Genomic DNA, 5,235 nt, shown 5'->3' with positions numbered 1-5,235 from the left:
TACATTCTTAAATGCATCGGTACGTGGCTGTCACCGTCCTTCTGGGAGACAAGCTACGTGCTAGGGTGGATGCCTATATTCATTGCTCATTCTTCTCTATAACCCTTTGAAGTAGGTATCATTATCACCCTTTAAGGATGAGAAACAAAAGCTCAAAAGAAGATGTTGCTTGCTTTAGCCCACACAGTTAATATAATAGCAGCCCAGGATTCAATCCCCACAACTGTCTGAATCAAAGGTCCATGCTCCTTCTACCACCTTTATTGTTTTCTAGCTCAGGGGTCTTCAAACTGCAGATCATAACCTATTAGTGTATAGTGAAGTCAAGTAAGTGTGTCCCAACCAGCATGTAAAACACTGGAGTAGAATAGAATGTAAGAGAAGGGAAGGAAAGAGAAGAAAAGTGAACAGAAAAAATTAGTATGCATCGCACATAGTGATGGTAAGCACTGCTTAAAGTTTTACTTCAGTTATGTATATAGGTATGTGTGTGTGTGTGCAGACGCACATGTGTGTGTATGTGTTAGAATTTAAAATGCATTTCTCACTTTGGTTGCCATCAGAAGCATTTGAAAGCCTCTGCCCTAGCCATTCCATCTGTTCTTAAGGTCACTGCCAACAGTGCTCAGGTATTAATGATACCTTACCTTCATTGTACACACTTTTTTCTGGCTCTAACCACTTAGACAAATGTGGTTATAAAGATTCAATTCCTAGTGCCCTTTCTACTAAAATAATTACAGAAACCCATATGCAACTTACTAGCTGTGTGACTTTTGCCAAGTTACTTACCCTGTCTAAAGGCAGCCTCCCTGAATTTTACTTTCTCCATGTTTAAAGTACCAGAATTATGTGCTCACTTATGCTGCAAGGATTGACTGAGATCATGTGAACATCTCAAGCACACATGTGCCAAACACAACCATTAAATAAGTACCAGCTATTATTAAATTATCTACAGACGGTCCCTGACAACTTACAATGGTCTGACTTTATGATGGTGAGAAAGCAATATGCATTCAGTAGAAACTATACTTGGAACTTTCAAGTTTAATCTTTTCCCCGGGGTAGCGATATGCAACACAATACTCTTGTGATGCTGGGCAGTGGCAGTGCCACAGCTCCCAGTCAGCCACGCCATCACGAGGATGAACAACCCAAACACAACCATTCTGGTTTTCACTTTCAGTACAGTATCCAGTAAATTACATGAGACATTCAACACTTTATTAATAGGCTTTGTGAGAGATGATTTTGCCCAACTGTAGGCTAATATAAGTGTAGGCTAATATAAGCCTAGGTAGGCTAGGCTAAGCTCTGATGTTCGGTAGGTTAGGTGTATTAAGTGAATTTTCGGGGACTTAACGGTATTTTCAACTTACGATGAGTTTCTTGGGACGTAATCCCATTGTAAGTGGAGAAAGACCTGTATGGAGACTGGAGGAGTCTTAATTGAGAGTCTCACGTTCAAGGAAATAAAAGAATGAGGAGGGAAATGTGCTCTTTTCTAGCTTTGAACCCTCCAACCCCATGAAAACATAAATTAACCTAAGTAGGTCTGCAATCTTTTGGTTTATTTATCAAACACTTATTGAATGCCTGCTATGTGCCAGAGACTGGACTAATCTACAATGACATAGTAAAGAGTTTTTAGGGTGAGGCCCAAGTTTATAGATGCTTCCTAAAGTTGGGGTTTATTAGAAGAGCAGAGTGACAAATCACCCTGGCACCTTATTTTATGATTTTGGACAAGAGTGATCATTGCTTAACTCTTACACATAAGCTCTATCAAATGGACTTCAGTGATAATAGCCTCATTTTTTTTCAAGCCATGTCCACCTGGCATCCAACATTGAATCTGAGGTCCTCACTTTCCATTTTTATAGCTTGGTTCCTTCTCTCCACACGCCACAATTGGGAGGATTGATTTTCTTTGTACATTGTCTTTTCTTCTCTCCAATTCCCAGGTCCCTCTTTTTCTTTTCTACCCCTGCCGTCCATCACTGACTCTCCTGTGTTCTGCCGATTACCTCTAGCCCTGAGCTAAGGGACCCACCTCTTTTTTCCTATACACATTTCTAATGAGAGGTGGATTAGCAAGAATCAAAGTGTGGTTCTTAGGAGGAAAAGCTACAGTATCCCAGGACAATGGTTTCTAATTCTTTGCCACACATCTTTGCTTTGGGGGGCAGGGAGCTTGCCAAAGGAAAATTGCCTTTCCGTACCTAAGGTGTGTGCGTACAACTTAACATTCCTTCCCAAAGGGTCAGGTCCAAAAGCAGGGCCTCAGAAATGTTGGTTGACTTTAATTGAACATAAAAATGATGACATTTTAGCCTGGATTTACTATTAAAATCATAAGCAGTTATTTTTACATTTGTGTGCCCCTTAAAACTTAAAAAAATATTTTCACACGCATTCTTTTACTTCACACACTTACACTGTCTCATAAAACCAATGAGAACAAGGGCTGTTTGATGTAATAAGAACCCTGTGAAGTAGAGAGAGCAGGTATTTTATTCTCATTTTCTAAGACAAGGAAACTGAGGTTCAGAGATACTGTGTTTTACCCAATGTCACTTAGCTCTTCAAGGGCAAAGTTAATGGCGGAGTCTGAGCCTCGTGGCAGCCAGCACTTGTCGATCAGTGCCCGAGGCCTGAACACCTTTTGTGGCCAGCACACCATGGCTTGGTTCCAACTGCACCACATCCAACAGACATGGGTCTTTGAAGCCTTCTAGCGCTGGAGCTGAGGCCATAGGCAGCCCCACAGTGGCAGAGAAACAGAACCTCTGGATAAACTCTTCCAGGGAAGCTTTGCTAATTTGGGTGGCTGGACAATGTCCCTCATGAATATTTGTCAGCATGATTGTCACATTATTTCACTGTGGTCGTAGGGACCCAGCTCCAGAATTCTACACAGTTAAAGCACCTGGATCCCAGTCTTTCAATGGCTTTAAGAGAACTCCAAAGGCCTGCCCTTGAGCCTAGTGGGCCTCTAGGCAAGATGTCCCTCCCCACCAGGATGTACTGTCAGTCATTCAGCCATGACAATACCCTCAAGGGCCCTACACCATGTTACCTCTTCCTTCAGTTATGGGCAGCATCCCCTGGAAGCCAGTGATTCCAGACACAAGTAGCAGAACCTTGCCAAAGTAGACTAAGGAGACGCCAGTATGCACACCACCTGCCATGACCCTATAGCACTGACAATGTGGACAAGTGGTAAAGGCTAGAACTACCCATGTTATCACGACTTCTCTGATCACAAAGCAGACCCAGGAGAGCATTCACTGTTTTGAACAACATGCAGGGCTGAGAGGTGCCGGCTGCACACCCCACAAGGGCTTTCCCACCGAGGGAGATCAAGTACATTCAAGTGGTAAAAGCATGCCACAAACTAAAGCTACACAGTGGAGAGACAACAAAAAAAGAGAGGCAGCCTGCATCGACCCAGACCACCCTAGCAGCATCCCTCACTCTTTCTCTAAGCAGAAACCCAGAGGCTGTTACACTACTGTTCTTCCACAGCTTTACCTGGCCCAAGCCCAGTGCCATGGATTCTGTAAGTGGGTATAAGGAGAGAAACTCAGATAAATGGAGCTTCTTTGAGCCAAGACCACTCCAGAAGTCTGACTCAAGTTTTGCCACCAGGCCTACAAAGAAGCCCAGAAGCCCTCTCCAATGGAGCTGATCCAGATCGAGGCCATCTGAATGGCTGAGGATCCAGCAACATTCAAGCCACCCAAGATGGACATCCCAGTGATAGAAGGGAAGAAAAAATGACTGCAGATCCATAATCTCTAACTTGAATGTGCTCATGCCTACTGAGTTCTAGAGCTCTTTCTATTCCAGGGACTCTGGGTAGAGGGTGTCTTGTTCCCTTTTACCTTACCATAGGAAAGGTTTTGTATTTTGGGATTTAAGTTGTTAAACTGAAGGTAGAGCTGGAGATATAACTGGCTTTTGAGAAACACTAGTGCAAAGCTTGTCTTTATTGTATGGAAGAAGCCATTCTGTACTGCTTTAATTTACAGTCAGACTAAATCATTAACCAGTGATGTATGAGAGAACTCATTACCTATTTTTATACCATTCACCCTAAACAAACACTTTGATTATTGCTTATTAGGTAAATATTTGTGTTGTTCCAAAACCCAGGCTCCTCAGTTCCATTACCACTGGCAATGTCCCTAAAAAGCATTGGCAAATAGTGGAGTAGAGATATTGACTGACTAGTTTAGACAACTCTGGCCCTCTTGACCCTGTGCTGGTACTGTGTGCTCTGGTCTTGTCAGTTAGGGGCACCTAAGATCTGTTTGAGATCTGGGTACAATTAAAAATCAGACTTGGTAGGCATTTCTTTGCTGAAACTGGACTCTTTCTGCCCTTTTAGTCAACCTAATGGATCCCTTTTCCGGCAGCCAGTTTTATTGTAGTACCTCTTGGGCCAGTGCTGTTAGAAGGATGCTTTTTTGTGTGTGTCACACAGAGCAAGCACTTGTCTTACATATTCTTTTTTGCACTTTAAAATGAGATTAATTTAATTCCAATTTGGTTAAAAACCTTGTAAGGGAGAAGATTCAGTGTACTGGTTTGGAATGGATAAAAGGATGCTAAACTTTTTAAAAGTAAAGAAGATGGTAACTACAGTCAGATTATAGTTTTGAGGTTCATGTGAAATTAGTGTCACCCTATTTTGGTTTCCTTGTTTGGCCCAGGGGGTTGAAACTCTTTTTTTTCTGGATGATGGAGGAAATTAAGATTTTTCTATATGAAGGCATTTTTTTCCCAAAATGAGCCTCATACATTTTATACATATATATATACACCTTACTAAGAAAAGAAAATAAGAAAACTGCTTTCTATTTCTCACTGTATCTCATTGTTAAGACTATGTCCTTGTTAAGACTCCTTGTCTTAAACATTGTTTTAAATGCCTAGTTTGTTGAATAGCATCTTGCCCTCATAAGCAACTGACCTTTTCATAGAGAGACCCTAGAGTCTAAAATTCAGAAAAATTAATTTATGTATTCTGTTATGCTTGTATCTCTTACTTGTTCTGATAATAAAATCCTTACTATTTTCTCAAAAATAAGAGGGAAGAGAAACTGAGACTTTCTACTCATATTTCAGCTCTTTATTCATTCTACCACGTTTTCTACAAGCTAACAATATTTATTGTTGAAACTTCACATCACTCCAACACGATTATCATCTTCGTATAACAGATGA

General features: G+C 41.3%; 1 pseudogene; it reads left to right on the top strand.

Annotated features, from left to right (window-relative positions):
* The first annotated feature begins 2,950 nt into the window (after positions 1-2,950).
* On the top strand, positions 2,951-3,838 carry LOC112401099 (putative monooxygenase p33MONOX pseudogene; annotated as a pseudogene).
* Positions 3,839-5,235: the final 1,397 nt, after the last annotated feature.

The sequence above is a fragment of the Neophocaena asiaeorientalis genome, unplaced genomic scaffold, assembly GCF_003031525.2.
Source record: "Neophocaena asiaeorientalis asiaeorientalis breed wild unplaced genomic scaffold, Neophocaena_asiaeorientalis_V1.1 scaffold260, whole genome shotgun sequence".
NCBI lineage: Eukaryota > Metazoa > Chordata > Mammalia > Artiodactyla > Phocoenidae > Neophocaena > Neophocaena asiaeorientalis.
This window is presented reverse-complemented; position numbering and strand designations above follow the sequence as displayed.